Source organism: Python bivittatus, unplaced genomic scaffold, assembly GCF_059951505.1.
Source record: "Python bivittatus isolate LINGU-HERP-01145 unplaced genomic scaffold, Pbiv_v1 ctg000020_np1212, whole genome shotgun sequence".
NCBI lineage: Eukaryota > Metazoa > Chordata > Lepidosauria > Squamata > Pythonidae > Python > Python bivittatus.
This window is the reverse complement of record NW_028277030.1, coordinates 16,829,757-16,847,425: the sequence shown is the minus strand read 5'-3', so window position 1 is coordinate 16,847,425 and position 17,669 is coordinate 16,829,757. Positions and strand designations below refer to the sequence as shown.

Sequence of the window (17,669 nt, the reverse complement as noted above, 5' to 3'; positions counted from 1 at the left end):
GTTTTCTCTATCTCTCTGTCTCCATAATTGTATATCTGCTGTCATTAGTATTCTTTTCTGCACTTTTGGAAGAGAAACATTTCCTAAGTGTGGGATTAACCGTTCAGAACAGCCCAACACCCAGATTCTAAATAGGTTACTTGGAAATAAGTTAATTAGAGATTCTCCAATGTGGTCAGAATTTAATTAGTTTTAAACTCATTTATGTTTACATGCTTCCTATTTTACAAGAAGATGCAAGAAGGCTTTCCATTGGAGGGGATGGAATGTGGTTAGATTACTCCTGCAAAGCAAGAGCTGGGAGGAGTCTCTTTATAGCCACCACTGTGACACTGGAGACAAAAAGAGTGAGCTGCCACAACCTTGGCTTGGGATCCTGTCAAAGGGCTGTGGGAGTTGGGAGATGTTTTGTGCTTGTTTCACTTTTGCCACCAATACTTTTGGAAATGTGAGTAGTGGTAGTGGGGAGGAATAAATATATATTCCTTGAAAACTGAAGCTTCTGTTTGAAAATTGATCTGTCTGCAGGGGTTAGCCTGAAGCCCTTCTGGTGGCCCTGAGCTACAATCCCCAGTATCCCTCATTGTTAGCCAGACTGGCTGCTGGGATTTGCAATTTAGCAAGCTTTAGAGGAGCTCACTTTATAAATGTTATTTTTAAAAATAAGCAGGTTATTTATTTTTGCCCAGGTATAACCCTTATGAAATCATTATCATTATTGTGAAAGGGGTGGGGTTTACACAAATTCATTTATCAGCACAACCATGATTGAAAATCCCTGGTTTAAAAGATACTTTATATTGAATCTCTGGAATATTCCACTCAGCTATCTGAACATATGTATGCTGCTCTTGGGGTGTTGTAGATAGCCTTATACAGTGGGGCAAAAAAGTATTTAGTCAGCCACCAATTGTGCAAGTTCTCCCACTTAAAAAGATGAGAGAGGCCTGTAATTTTCATCATAGGTATACCTCAACTATGAGAGACAAAATGGGGGAAAAAATCCAGAAACTCACATTGTCTGATTTTTAAAGAATTTATTTGCAAATCATGGTGGAAAATAAGTATTCGGTCACCTACAAACAAGCAAGATGTCTGGCTCTCACAGACCTGTAACTACTTCTTTAAGAGGCTCCTCTGTCCTCCACTCGTTACCCGTAGTAATGGCACCTGTTTGACCTTGTTATCAGTATAAAGGACACCTGTCCACAACCTCAAACAGTCACACTCCAAACTCCACTATGGCCAAGACCAAAGAGCTGTTGAAGGACACCAGAAACAAAATTGTAGACCTGCACCAGGCTGGGAAGACTGAATCTGCAATAGGCAAGCAGCTTGGTGTGAAGAAATCAACTGTGGGAGCAATAATTAGAAAATGGAAGACATACAAGACCATGGATAATCTCCCTTGATCGGGGGCTCCATGCAAGATCTCACCCCGTGGGGTCAAAATGATCACAAGAACAGTGAGCAAAAATCCCAGAACCACACGTGGGGACCTAGTGAATGACCTGCAGAGAGCTGGGACCAAAGTAACAAAGGCTACCATCAGTAACACACTACGCCGCCAGGGACTCAAATCCTGCAGTGCCAGACGTGTTCCCCCTGCTTAAGCCAGTACATGTCCGGGCCTGTCTGAAGTTGGCTAGAGAGCATTTGGATGATCCAGAAGAGGACTGGGAGAATGTCATATGGTCAGATGAAACCAAAGTAGAACGTTTTGGTCTAAACTCGACTCGTCGTGTTTGGAGGAGAGAGAATGCTGAGTTGCATCCAAAGAACACCATACCTACTGTGAAGCATGGGGGTGGAAACATCATGCTTTGGGGCTGTTTTTCTGCAAAGGGACCAGGACGACTGATCCGTGTAAAGGAAAGAATGAATGGGGCCATGTATCGTGAGATTTTGAGTGAACAGCTCCTTCCATCAGCAAGGGCATTGAAGATGAAACATAGCTGGGTCTTTCAGCATGACAATGATCCCAAACACACCACCCGGGCAATGAAGGAGTGGCTTCATAAGAAGCATTTCAAGGTCCTGGAGTGGCCTAGCCAGTCTCCAGATCTCAACCCCATGGAAAGGAACCCCTTTGGAGGGAGTTGAAAGTCCGTGTTGCCCAGCGACAGCCCCAAAACATCACTGCTCTAGAGGAGATCTGCATGGAGGAATGGGCCAAAATACCAGCAACAGTGTGTGAAAACCTTGTGAAGACTTACAGAAAACCTTTGACCTCTGTCATTGCCAACAAAGGATATATAACGAAGTATTGAGATGAACTTTTGATATTGACCAAATACTTATTTTCCACCATGATTTGCAAATAAATTCTTTAAAAATCAGACAATGTGATTTTCTGGGTTTTTTTCCCCATTTTGTCTCTCATAGTTGAGGTATACCTATGATGAAAATTACAGGCCTCTCTCATCTTTTTAAGTGGGAGAACTTGCACAATTGGTGGCTGACTAAATACTTTTTTGCCCCACTGTAGGTGGTGGGAACAAGAGGAATTGGGGTAGTAGGCCTATAACATCAAAATTGTTTAAGCAGTCATTAAACTATTTAGGACAAAGAAATATGGCAAGGAATAAGATACAAAATGTATGTCCTTGGTTCAACCTCCAAGCTGGTTATGACTCTAAAAATGAGGAGGTTAAATTATATATTTAAGAAGCCAAACCATAAGTTTTATAGAAAAGTAAAAAGGGAGCCTTATAATTGATAATGGGTAGGCTGTTTGATAATTGATTATAGAAAGGCCTTAGATTGTGTTGATCACCTCAAGCTGTGGAATGTGCTTAGAAGAATGGGAATCCCAGAATATGTCATTGTCCTCATGTGAAACCTATATACAAGTCAGGAAGCCACATTACAAACAAAATATGGTGAAACAGACTGGTTCCAGATTGCAGAGGAGTGAGACATACACTCACTGCATACTCTCCCCTTATTTATTCTACCTATATGCTGAATATATATTAAGAGAAGCTAGATTGAAAGAAGATGAGCATAGTTTTAAACTGGAGGAAGAAACATTGATAACCTGTGCTACGCTGATGACACTATTTTGATAGCTGAAATTGCAAAGTATCTATAAGGTCTAGCAATAGAATCAAGAAGTACAGTAAAAAATGGGATTAAAATATAAAGAAGACCAAACTAATGACAACAGGTACAACAGTCAGCCTTAGAATGTCAGTAAAGATGTTGAAGTGGTAGATAGCTTCTGCTTTTTAGGATCAACCATCAACTGTAAAGCACATTTGAAAGATCTGTAGAACAGGGTAGGTACAGATTATCATGGAGAACATCTTTGTGGTTCAACACCAACTGGATGGCATATAAACAATCAGGCAGTTTGACATCCTTTGATTACATTTGTAGAAATGATTTTAAGTAGATGGCTTTCCTATGTCCACTGAAATATCAGTTTATCATTCTTAATATTGTCATCACTCTTAAGTGCTTTCAGTGATGCTTCAAAAAGAGAGATAAATTAGAGAACCTTGTTTTTATTGTCTTTCTAAAATAATAAGTCAGATGTATAAGAATGATAAGTGGATAACTTCACTGCTAGTGGCTCATTCTCTGTGATGGTGTGCTAGCTTTTCATTATGATTGTCATCAGCCTTTGATTCTGACTTCTAAGTCTCTTTATTCTATGCAACCTTCTGTCTTGTTTTTCTTTTTTCTCTCTATTGTATATAAGCTAGCTAATTCACTGTTGCAATATTTGACTTTTTTAAAATTTTCGTTCCCCCACCCTAGTGCTCTTTCCATCACTTGGAACAAAAGCCATTTCTTTTATTTTCAGTACTTTCTTAATGATCCATTTCCTTTGCAGTCTATAATTTTTTACTAAACATTTTTCCTGACCTGCTGCTGCTTGATGTTCCCCAGATTCATCCCTGCTATCCGTCTTTTAACTTCTTACTTTTCTTTTCTTTGGCCTTCTCTATTTTTTCCTCTCAGTATTATTAGACCTCTGGTAAGGATGTGCAAAATATTTCAGATTCAATATTGAGAATCCCCATTTGATGTTTGTCTTACACTCAAAATCCATGTACTGCATTCAAAATGCTTTCTAAGAGATTGGTCACTTTGGAAGTATTTCAAGTTCAGAATGGCTGTTTCGAATTTGGCAAACATTTAAAATTATTGAAACAGCTTTTTTCGAATGCAGAGGAACTGTTCCGAATTTGAAAAATGAATTTCAAACTTGAAACATGATAAGTACTTTTTTATTTAAAATGGTTCTACTTTGGAATGTGTATATCCATAACCTCTTGCATGGAATCCATTTAGTTTTCTTTATAGCCATGTTGTCTCTGCATTTTTCAAAAATACATTTGATTTTCTTTTCTAAATGCATTTTTTAAATATTCATAACAGTGAGGGTTGGGAAGGAAAGGCAGCACTGTTTCCTTTTTTTTCTTTTCCCTCCCCCAGCCCCTCTGTACCACTGGAAGCAAGCAGAGTTGCACTTACTGCTCAAGAGAAATTTCAGCCTTGCATGTGAGGCCACTGTTTATACTAAGGAGAGCCTGGCCATTATGCACAAGGGCACCCTGCTACCTTGTGATAGGAATTGAGCATAGATGACAATCATCAATAGTCTCAACTGTAATAGGAGGGTTGACAGATTAATTTGGAAGTATGCTCATGTGTCCTTCCCTTTATCTGAAGCATCAATAAAATGCTGTAATTGCAGGGAATGTGCATTTCACCAGCAGATTCCCTAAATGCTTTAGATCTGGATTTTTGGGAGTTGATGCAGCCTCAGCCTGGGGCAACTGTAGCCCAAACTTGGAAATAATACATTGACATCTAGTCATTCTGGTTGCGCTGCAAACTCAGACTAGCACCAGAGTACAACTACAGGCCTAAATGTCAATCTTTGGAAAGCCTTGACTGGAAACAATTATCCTCAAGAACACATTTCTCTGAGTTCTGAACAGCAAGATTTATTAAGAATGAAGTTAAAGGAACAGTAGAAGAATTCCAGCAAGTACTCTACTTTCAAAAGAGAAACATATACATTCAGATTAAGGAAGGATGGTTCTGCTTTTTTTCCCCTTGCATAGTTTCTGTATAAAGGGGATAAGGCTTGTCTTTTTTAATGTAGGAGAGTGAGACTGCACCTGCTGGTTGTGTGAAATGGCTACTAGACTTTTACCAGTGTGATAATCAGCTCTCATACGTAATTGATTCTGGAAGGACACATGAGCATACTTCCAAATTAATCTGTCAACCCTCCTATTATAGTTGAGACTATTGATGATTGTCATCTATGCTCAGTTCCTATCACAAGGTACACAGAATTTCTGCATTTCAGTGTTAGCTAACATCAGGAGCTCCTACAACTTACCTTATATTTTCTAATGGTCCTGAGAATGGGTTGTCTACCACTCACCACATATTTATTGGGACCATGGTGGCTGTCAACCTTATTCCTGGAGCCCAGGTTGCCATGAAGTACCCATATTCGTTGTCAAATACAGAGTTATCTTTCCTAGAGGAATGTATTGAGAGGACTTTACAGAAAGGGTTTATCCGCCTTTCTGCTTTCTCTGCTAGTGCACTCACCCTTTTTTGACAAGAAGTAGGGTGGCTCCTTCAGGTAATCCATGGGGATTACTACCCCATTTCCCACATTTCTGAACTCTTAGAACAAAGAGAAAGTATGAGTCTTTACTATGCTGGACATCAGAGAAGCTTACGGTCTGGTTTATACAAAAATGTCTTTGTTGCTGTGGAAGTTTGAATATATGCAGTAATGCTTTTAGGATTGGTGAACATTCTGTCAGTCTTTGAAAGATGTATGAATCATGCTTGCCATCATTTTCTGGGCAAGTTTTTGATAGCATATTTAGATGATTTGCTAATTTACTCAGAGGATCATACTCTCCATAATCAAGTTTGAGTGGTTCTTTAATACCTTCATGACAACAGTCTCTATACTAAGCTAAAGAAATGTGCCTTTCACTTACCTATATTACCTGTATTAGATTTATTAGAGCTGTCATTTCCTCTGAAGGATTTTGGATATATCTGGTTAAAATACAGTCAGTGTTGTCTTGGGAGCAACTCCCTTTGCACTATCAAAGATGTATAACATTTCTTGATATTTGCCAACATTTACCATAAACTAATTCCTAACTTTATGATTTTTGTCATACAGTTGGCTCAGTTTATCAAGAGGGATATCCACTTTAGGTGAGCTTTCAGTCCAAACTGACATTCCATTTCAGTCCATCTTCCATCCAGTTCCTGCCTACCACTTTATTGTATAGGTTGGTGCCACTAATTGTGCATTGGGAACTATGCTTTTACAATCCTCTTCATGACTTTTGCTGGCCTTGGGAAGATGTCAAAAATTACATCTCTTTGTGCCATGCCAAGCCTCTGATTGGCAAGCCTACACATCTGCTGCAGCTCCTCCTCACTCCACAGAGGCTGTAGGATATGGTTTCCTGGGGCTGTTTAACTGGCCTGCCATTGTCAAGATTCCAATGCTATTTTAGTAGTAGTTCTTTTCTCTGAAATGGCCTTCTTCATTCCTTCACAATAAGGAATTTCCTCACCGCACCAAAAGAACTCATTTGTTAGTCAAGAATTTTTTCCCAAACCACTCAGGAGCTTCAGGTAACTCAGCATCTCTTAGGGAATAGCTCAAGCAAGTGCTCAGCTGGCCATTATCATCAGGATGCCCCACTGCCATTGCTGTTAGAGATCATTTCTGGCTTTCTACGAGGTATCTCTCCCTTATACAGCCATCTAAGATGCTGCATACCAAGTTTATTGGACCATTCCCCATGACAGAACAAATCAGTTTTATTACTTTTGACCCCACTAAAAATACATCTGGTTTCCCACCATTCTTGCCTCCTTCAAGAACACTTTCCTGCCTCTTATCACCCTCTCCACTATCAGTAAGCATGATGTGAAGGAATTTGAAGTAGGGCACATTCTGGTCACTTAAGAAAGAAATATCTGACTTTATAAAAAACAAAAAGCAAGGGCTCCTCAGACATTGAATGGCTTTAAGAGGCAGCACACACCTCAACTCCTTCACCATTCCATTTGTAGTATTCTTGCAAACTCAAGCCATTTGACAGGTCACACAATAGAGCTTTGGCAATTGCCAGAGTTTCTGACACTGAGGAAGAGGGGTATAGTATATGGCAGAAGAGAGAGAAAGAGACAGAGGAGTGTGCAGGGACCTATTTCTCCATTACTTCTTAACCTAAAAGAGGCTATGCTGCCTAAAAGGGAGAAACATAGCTTTCAGAAATTTTGAGTGTCTCACCAGCTCCAGTTTAAAAAAAAAAAAAAAAAAAGCAACCGCATTCAGCCAGTGAAACTGAAAGGGGGAATGGGAACTGCCAATCATTCCTTGCTGCTACCACACCCACACACTCACATCCCCCTTTACCATTCTGAATCAGGAAGAAAGAGGAAGGGCTCCTGTTTCTTCCAGGAGGGGAAGGGTAGAGAATGGAGAGGAGGGAGCACAGATGAGAGCCATAGTTTCTCAAGGCAGAGAGGTTAGTTGTATCAAGAGCCAGTGGTCTCCTAACTTAACCTTAAAGAAACACAAGGCAGAAAGTCAGTTAAATGATGGGAAGGGTGGGAGAAAGAAATATTGAAATTAAGCTACAATATAAAGTAAGAATTGGGCCTTCATGTTAACAAAGGAAAATTAACTGTTTTAGCGTCTTCTCTTTAGAATGCAACACAGAAACTTTTATTAGCTGTGCTGTGTCTCTGAGCCTTAAGTCAAGTACAAGCCTGGAGCCTAGTCAAGCTGTGCCAGGTCAAGTATCTGGGAAATTCTGCCAAGGGTGGCATAAATGTATTTGTTCTCCTATATCTCTTCACTGGAGATGTAATGGAAAATTTAAGTCAACAATAAAAGGGAAAAAAACAAACAAGTCAACCCTTGATAGTTCTTGAACCACTTTGCCTGGGTTGCTCTTAGTATCATTTAATTTTTACTTATTTAAGTGTTTAATTTCCTATTCAAGTATTTGGAATTCATAATTGTATTTTTATACATTGAACACAAACATTTTCTATCAATAATTCCCATATGTTTTTCTGCCTTTTTCCCTTTGGTGCAAATATAAAATTCCTTACTGGACATATGGGAAATGATCTCCTCGGTGTTACTCCCAAACTGTGTTTTTAGAAAAGGTGTCAGGAAGTAGCTTGTTTTGTTTTGAATACTGCTTTTGACAAAGACAGGTGGCAATGCAGGGCTATCCTTGCTGGGCTCAGAAGCTAAACAGGGTCAGGCCTCCTTAGGACTTGGTTAGGATGGAAATCCTCCGGAGAAGACCAGGCTGTCAAAGAAGGACAGGGCAAACTACTTGTGTATTGCTGCCAAGAAAGCTACCCAGATGAGTTGCTGAAGTCATTTTTTACATGAAGGAGACGTTTCTCTGGCAGTGCTGTTATTCATAGAAGTTCAGGCCTTGATGTTTTTTCTTGTTACCACTTCATTTTTGGATTCTTGTGTACCACCTTGGTGGTATTTCAGAAAGGAGATAGAAAAAATTCTGAACAACAACCAGTAACCTTTCTACAGAAGCTTTGCTTTCTGTATCCTAGAGCAATTAAAGGTCTGCCCTTGTTTGGGAAACCATTTGCAATGTAATACAAAGGTGCATTATGCTTGAAGAGCTACTTCTATCTTCTGTACTTACTCGGTTAATTTTGTAATCTTAAGAGTAGCATTATGTTACTAGCCCAAGTAGCAAGTACTAATTGTTATAGAAAAGTTTATGTTCCGTTGTAGTTTTAAAATCTTACAAGAAAAGAAAGGTGGAGGGGGGGACTGTGTTTGCATAATCCTGAAGGACATATAAATGGCCTTGACAGTTTATTCTGCCAGCTGTTCTGAATTAATCTTATAATTGGCTAATGTAACATAAAAACAAAACGTTCTGAAAAAAGATAGTTTTGTATAAACTTAGAATGTTCAGCTAGCTCCCTCTTGCTACCATCCTTTCTGAAATGTGCACCTGTCTACATACACACAAAATGGAAACTATTTGTGGTCTCTGGCTTCTTTTTAATGGAAAAAGTGATAATTACGATATGAACTTTTTAAAAAATGGTAGTAGAATGTTTAGTCTGCATAGACTGTTCTTGTCAAGTTAGTTTGTGGTTAGCATGTAGTGGTGAAGGTATTTGTTTCAAACTTCAGGCATGCTATAGTGTCACATGATTTAGAAGATGCTGCTAGAGGAGAGGCTCTTCCTGGACTTATAAGTGTCAAGTTTGGGTTTGGTCTCCTGGTTACAGAGAAAGGGGGGGTTACCAAGCATATTTTTTTTCATGTGTGTCAGAGTAAAATCACAGATTTGCTCCACCCAGTATTTTCCTATTTAATCAGAAAGATATAAATTGACTTGAATAATAATATGCTTTATTTTTTACTTCTTTTGTATCAAGTCAGATGTTTTAACTGATTGCTAGCCTTTCCTTGTGGATTTGGTAAGACAGTTTGAACATCTACAGTGCATTCGGTAAGTATTCAGACCCCCTTCACTTTTTTCAATTTTGTTATGTTGCAGCCTGATACTATCATTCAAATTCATTTTTTTTCTCATTAATTTCTCAGTACCCCATAATGACAGAGTGAAAACAGAATTTTAGAAATGTTTGCAAATGTATGAAAAAGGACAGACTGAAATATCCTATTGGCATAAGTATTCAGACCCTTTGCAACAACACTTGAAATTGAGCTCAGGTGCCTCTTGATCGTTGCTGAGCTGTTTCTACACCTTGATTGGAGTCCACCTGTGGTAAATTAAATTGATTGGACATGATTTGGAAAGGCACACACCTCTCTACAGAAGGCCTCACAGCTGACAATACATACTGTACCAGAACAAAAGCCATGAGGTCAAAGGAACTGCCTGCAGAGCTCAGAGACAGGATGATTGCAAGGCACAGATCTGGGGAAGGCTACAAAAAAAATTCTGCTGCACTGAAGGTTCCCAAGAGCACAATGGCCTCCATAATTCTCAAATGGAAGAAGTCTGGCACAACCAGAACTCTTCCAAGAGCTGGCCACCCCACCAAACTGAGCAATCAGGGGAGAAGAGCCATAGTAAGAGAGGTGACCAAGAACCCGATGGACACTCTGACTGAGCTTGAGAGATCCTGTGTGGAGATGGGACAAAGTTGCAGAAGGACAACCATCATTGCAGCCCTCCACCGATCTGGGCTTTATGGCAGAGTGGCTAGACGGAAGCCTCTCCTGAGTGCAAAACACATGAAAGCCCACTTGGAGTTTGCAAAAAAGCACCTGAAGGACGCTCAGACTGTGAGGAACAAGATTCTCTGGTCTGATGAAACCAAGATTGAACTGTTTGGCCTCAATTCTAAATGTTCTGTCTGGAGGAAACCAGGCACCGCTCATCACCTGCCCAATACCATCCCAACAGTGAAGCGTAGTGGTGGCAGCATCATGCTGTGGGGGTGTTTTTCAGCAGCAGGAACTGGGAGACTGGTCAGGGTTGAGGGAAAGCTGAATGGAGCAAAGTACAGAGATCTCCTCAATGAAAACCTGTTCCACAGTGCTCAGGACCTCAGATTGGGCTGAAAGTTCACCTTCCAACATGACAACGATCCTAAGCACACAGCTAAGACAACACAGGGATGGCTTAGGGACAACTCTGTGAATGTCCTAGAGTGGCCCAGCCAGAGCCCTGACTTGAACCCTGTTGGACATCTCTGGAGAGACCTGAAAATGGCAGTCCACCGACGGTCCCCATCCAACCTGATTGAGCTTGAGAGGATTTGCAAAGAAGAATGGCAGAAAACCCCCCAATCCGGGTGTGCAAAGCTTGTCACGTCATACCTAAAAAGACTCGAGGCTGTAATTGCTGCCAAAGGTGCTTCAACAAAGTACTGAGTAAACTGTCTGAATACTAAATACATGTGATATTTCAGTTTTTTCTTTTTAATAAATTTACAGACATTTTTAAAATTCTGTTTTCACTTTGTCATTATGGGGTATTGAGTGTACATTAATGAGAAAAAAAGTGAATTTGAATGATTGTAGTATCAGGCTGCAACATAACAAAATTGAAAAAAGTGAAGGGGGTCTGAATACTTTCTGAATGCACTGTAGTATAACATAATGAATTTAATGTATGAAGATAAGTGATGGGGCTATTTGGAACCCTAAGAGTGAATGAATGGTGAATGATGACTAAGAGTGGTGACTGGTAAGCATCTGTTTAGAAACAGATATGTTTCATTCAGATAAGTGGTTTAAACATAGGATGTCTCATACAAACACATGGAAAAGAAAATTAATCAAATGTTTGCTTTTTAGGAAACATTGAAAAATCTACAAATGTGAGAAAGCATATTGTTGCTTTAGAAAAAAAGAGTACAATAAAGTGAATAGGCTTGAATTATAGAATTTTCCAGGAATGTGGAATTGAAGTTTGGTTGCTGAATGTGATAAGAGTGATACATTCTGGAGTGGGACTCTTGCCCTGTTTTGTGGTGGGAGTTTGAACCTATACATTTTGCAGGGATTGGGAAGCTGTCAGTACAGCTGCCTGTATACAGGTAGACCTCACTTAATGACAATTCATTCAGTGGCTGTTCGAAGTTATGACAGCACTGAATGAATAGTATTTACGACCGGTCCTCAAAGTTACAGCTGTTGCAGCGCCCCCAGAGTCATGTGTTCAAAATTTGGGCTCTTGGCAGCCCACTTGCATTTACAACTGCAGGATATGCTTCAACTCCCCCCACCCACCTATCTCCCCTTCCATCTCTGCCCTTTTGGCCACCCTGCACTCCACTGCCCCCAGCTGACCTTCAGCATCTTCTTCCTCCCGCTGCTGATGAGGTATGCCTGGCCTTGCCCTTCGCGAGGCAGCTGCTGGCCACACAAGGCCTTCCCAAGAGGCATTCCTTGTCAGCAGCAGCAGAAGACAGCAAACATCATCTGGGGGTGGCAGGGGTGAAGGGTATAGATATACAGGACTATCTGTATATCCATACTCTTCATAGCTGCTTAAAGCTGCCCAGGAGCTGGCATGTGTCTGGGCCCAAGCAGCGATTAATTCATCCTTAAATGAGAGGATGGTCCTACTGCTTTGACAGAGGCAGTGTTGTACTGTCCCCCCCTCCCCCTGCCAAGAAGCTGTCACTAAACCCAGCCAATAATTTTTTACTGGTCTCCAACCCTCCCTTTTGTGGAAGGTTATAGAAAAGATGGTGGGACTGCAGCTTCAGGGGGCTCTGGAGAAAGATTATCTGAATCTTTCAGTTGGGTTGCAGATCTGCAAACAAGGTGAAGATGGCATAGATCATACTTGTGGACAACCTCTGGTAGGACTAGGATAAGGGTGATATAACTTTCGTGGACCTGTTACATGTCTCAGTAGCCTTCAATACCATTGATCATAGTTTCCTTCTGGATCATTTTTGTGGGGGGGGGGGCTCTATAATGCAGTGGTTCTTTCTCTGAGATCAGTTCCAATTGATGTTAATAATGGGGAGAGATCAAGCCTTGAGATATTTCTTTGTGGGGTTCCTCAAGGCTCAATCCTTTCCCCACGCATGTTTACAAATCCATCTTGTACACCAATTATGGTCTTTTCTGGATCAGAAGGTCTCAAGGTCACTGATGCCTTAGTCAACTCATGATTGGATTACTGCAATGCACTTTACATGGGGCTGCCTTTGAAAACTACACTGAAGCTACAGTTGGTCCAGAAACTGATGGCAAAAGTGGTTATGGGGTATACCTTGGTTCGCCCAGGTAATAGCTCTGCTCCTGAAGCCGCTCTGGTTGGCATTCAGCTTCTGGACAGAAGTCAAGGTACTGTTCATAATTTAAAAAACACTTTGTGGCTCAGAACCTGGTTATCTGCAGGATTGCCTCTCTCTGGTTATGTCTGCCATTCTGATCGATCTAAAAGAGTAAGCAGGCTTCAGATCCCATCATTAAAATTATGTCATCTAGAGGGTCCTCAGAGATGTGCCATATGGCTGCCTCTGCCCTGTGTGATAGTATCCTCTATGAAGTCTTCACAGCATCAAGGTTGTTATTTAGGAAAGCCCTTAAAACCTGGCTCTGGGGCAGGGCAATTTGCAATTACAGTGATACTAGGATTTTACTTCTTGGGTTTTTTTTAGAGAGAGATGTTTTTGTTGTTTATTACTGTTTTCTACTTGTTTCATTGTTTAAATATGTTGTACATCACCTAGAGTAATTTAGATGGTTGAGGCAGCTTATAAATTGAATACAGGCAGTCCTTGCTTAGCAAGCAAATCACATGACAGAGAGAGAGAGACTGAGACTGCAGAGATCGCTGGTTGCTGCTGTCTCATTCAAAAAAAGTCTCATGCAACAACACCAGCATTACTCTCACTCTGGCGTGCATTCTTGTCAGGCACAGAAATTTGGGCGTAAGTGTGCACATTGGTTGGAAAATGATTTTTTTATTACCATTTATTACCGTCGTATTTGTGAACAGTCACTATCCAAGGCAGTTGCTAAACAAAGACTAACTGTATATAAACAAAATATGTGCTGGAAACATTGATAAAAATAAATGGAATGTTTAGCTGATGAGCCAGTGAAGTATGACAGGGATGTTTGATGTTTCCTTGGTTGTTTAATGTATTTATGGATAGAATATGGATGCTTTAATGTATTTATAGATAGAATACTTAAAGAATGCTTGTGGTAACTATAGGGATGTGCTGGTTGAGGACACGAACATATATGTACTTTTGTATGCAGACAATGTGTTTTTGGCAGAGAATATTAGATTGTATGATGCAGCAAGTAATAGGCATCTGAACTGATATATCAAAGACCAAGGTAAATGTGTTTAACAGGGAATATGAAGCCAATGGTTGCAAGTTATATATAAAAGGCAAAAAACTAGAGCAAGTATATGAACTTGTATTGTTTGATAAGATGTTTGCTAAAAATGAGAAAGTAGATGGAGAAACTTTAATACATGCAAATGCAGGTACAAAGATAATGGTTGTGTATAAGAATATACTTGTGCCCAGTTACTGAAACTATCAGGCTTCATACCACAGGCAGGAATGAATCACTCTTAGGCAAGCTCACAAGAAATTCAAGAACCTAAGTAATATTTATTGAAGAAAGTTAGAAGCCATACCAAAGAATTTCAGCAACTACTTTGAGTCAAGAACTTTGAATCAAGAACTCGCAAGAATCCCTTTCTCTCTCTCTCTCTCTCTCTCTCTCTCTCTCCCCCTCCCTCCCTCTCTCTCTCTCTCATATGTTCAAACCTTCAATTTTTTCTTCCTACACTACCTAATAGATTATTTGGTCTCCTTTTTTGAGCAGGCTGGCTTTTAAAAATTTTTTTTTATCCTGCCTTTATTATTTTTTTATAAATAATTCAAAGCGGCAAACATACCTTAATACTCCTTCCTCCTCCTATTTTCCCCACAACAACAACCCTGTGAGAGAGAGTCACTGGCCCAAAGTCTCCCAGCCGGCTTTCATGCCTAAGGCGGGACTGGAACTCACAGTCTCCTGCTTTCTAGCCTGGTGGCTAGAAAACTGGCTTCTGTCCTTTGTTTTAACAATAGCCCAATTTGTGCTGATCTTGTTTTTCAGTAACTGTGAGAATTAATTGTCACAGTGCGTTAGCCTTGTCCTACTCACCCCACATGACACTTCTGGACTTAAAATCTACAAGCACCAAAAGTGTTTCTGATGCCTTTTTTTCCTCCAAAAAAGCAAAATTGAGGAATGTTTGAGGAAATGGGAGCCAAAAGTCTGCTTCCAGTTTTTGAGGACCACAGAAGGGTATAAGGATGCCTCCAGAAGCATCAAGGCTGTAATTTGGAAAGTGGTTAAGGATGGGAATGGCAGCTAGAGGCTTCCATTCTCAGCCTATACGTGGTGTAGGAGAGAACGGCATTGCTGAAAATTTGGCATTATGCTGCCAAATTTTGACTGCGTGATCAAAGGTTTCTGTGGGGTTCATATGAACCATAGGTTGCCCACCTCTCTTTTAAAGGAATATATAATACTTTAACCAAATGCATGTTTTGGAACTCAAGGTAACTATAATAAGAATTCTAGCTTTCAAGCAGCTAAAGCTATACATCCCTTTTGAACCAGCAGCTCAACTGATCTGTTTAAAAAGATATTTCTAGTCAGGTGAAAAGAAGCAAGAGCTCACAAGAATTCTTTTATGCTGGCCAAGACTAATGCAGGAATAATTTGTTCTGGCAAATTAGCTTAGGAAATAGTACTTAATGCTGTAAGGCAAAAGTTCACCTGTACCTTCATTGAATGGAGTTGGAATCATGCCTTACTATTTCTAGGAACAGATGATACCTGTCAAATCTGAAGCAGTGCTTCAGGAGCTGTTTTTTATCAGATCAATGCCATTCCCCAATTAATGCCTGAGATTGGGGTGTTTAGGATTGGATTGGCCTGCATGGCAATGCTTTTAATCTGGCAGATATCCACTCAAATGTTCACCTTGTTTCTCAATGCCAGAAAGTTGTTGAGGAAGTAAAAGTTGGGGGCAAGTTTCCCTGAGTGGCAGGAGTTGTGGTGGAGGTTGTTGCTTTCCTAGGCAAGCAGTGCCCAGCCAGGTAAGGTCAAAGACAATGTCAGCTTTTAACTGGAAGATCATTTTTCTTAAAGTAGAGTCCAAAATTAGGTACAGTGGTACCTCAGTTCACGAACTTAATTTGTTCCACGACTCTGGTCGCGAACCGAATTGGTTGCAAACCAAATCAAATTTTCCCATAAGGTTCAATGTAAATACGGTTAATCCGTTCTGAAGCATTTTTTTTTTTAAACCACACAAATATGAAACAAAGTACAGTACAATACAGTATTCAGAGAGAGAACACTAACCCTTCTTGAGGTGACTTCTGGTGTGGAGGACAGGAAGGCGGGTGGGGAGGCGGTTATTGTTTGGAGGGAGAGTCCCCCTTGCCTACAGGAAGCCACAACCACGTGTCACAGCAGGGAAAATGGCCGCGGGTCGTGTTCATCACCCGATGCAGAGTTCGCGAACGGAAGCAAAATTTTGCGAACGGTGCTGGTCGCAAACCAAATTGTTCGTGAACAGAAGCATTCGTGAACCGAGGTGCCACTGTAGTACCATTTAAAAAGTTCAAAAAGAAATTAAACTGAGGAATATAAATGACTAAAATTTCTCCTCCCACATAGAAACCCACTGAAGTAAAATTAATATTTATAGAATTAATATTTTGTTTCACTTCCCTTTCTGAATTTTTTTTCTTTTTCTCTTCTATTTAATTAACTAAAGTTCCCCCGCCTCCCCCAGAAATTAACTAATGAAGAATTCATTATCTTCCCTATATAAATCCCTTGCAGTAAAATTCATAAAACTGTGCTTGCATATTGTAAAATATGTCTTAAAACAGTACTGTGTATTCCCCCTCCCTATTTTAAGTAAAAAAAAATCCTTCAATTTCAGATGTACAATTTATTTAATTAATTAGTGTAATAAAATTTGCTGTTTTTTTCCTTCTCTTTCACCCCATTTTTTATTTGTTCTTTTCAAAAATGTTACCTGCATTTAAGATGGAGTTCAGAACAGATGGAGTGTCTAGCATGTACAAAGCCAACCTACCCCTGTGTTTTTCTTAAGCCATTTTGTCCTCCACCACTGGTGGCACAGGACATACCTGACAGAGGGGAAGCCTGTTCAGCAAAGTATTTGATTACTCAATTTATCACACCCTCTGAATTTATAGGGATTACAGAACATGATATATGATTATATTCCGTCCCTTGCCTGTCTTTCTAGAATTAGAATATACCTGAGATAAAAGAACATTCTTAATCTTACTATATTTGGAATCTGGTAGGTCTGTCTCTTTCTGATAGGAGAAGATAATGTTCCATATACTTAGACTATTAGCCAAGATCAATAGGCTTTGCACCACCTTGAGCTCTAGAAATGGAAATACTTAAGGTTTTAATTTGAGCTCTAATTACTCCTAAAGTGCAATTCCCGCCTAATAAGCAAACATGTGTCTGAATTTTTAATACTGCAGTTGGAAAATAAACTGATGCTAGTTTCCATTATAAAGCCTTAATTTCATCCATTACCTTTTGGATTATATAATTGTTTTGACCTACCCAGTGGCAATTTTGCTTTACTACAACTGAGAAGATGTTTGTAAAATCTGAAGGAAATTAAACTTTTTTTTAAATGCATAAGCTGTTAAGATTTTTAACATTTTTTGTCCTTTCCCCCAAAAAATTGCTCTTTCTGTCTTTCTGTCTGTCTAAGTCACCATGGAAACTCATAATGTTTCAATGCCAATTGTACATTGGATAGAAATAGCTTCTGTGGTTGGTTCTTTTGTTTTCTTTCTTCCATTGATATTGCAGGGGAAGATATGCCTTTTGATTTTATCTTCTGCAGAATTGTATCAAACTTGGGAACTATAAGGCATTTCTATTATGATTGAGTAATCTTTTAAAGTTTGAAAATATTAAGATAGGAATAACCTTTTACTGATTCTGAGAGAGGTGAGTCCTAGAAGTAGCTTTCTTCAGAATCAGATCGCACTTAACTGAAACGGTGACATCCTATATTATGGATTTTGGAGCTTTTCTTAAGCAGTCCCTTGGACACTGTCCAGGT

At 39.8% G+C, this 17,669-nt stretch overlaps 1 protein-coding gene across 8 annotated transcripts in view; it reads left to right on the top strand.

Annotated features, from left to right (window-relative positions):
• The window catches only part of FBXW11 (F-box and WD repeat domain containing 11), a 101,140-nt gene that overhangs the window by 55,826 nt on the left and 27,645 nt on the right, over positions 1-17,669 (top strand). The gene's annotated exons all lie outside the window — the stretch shown is intronic.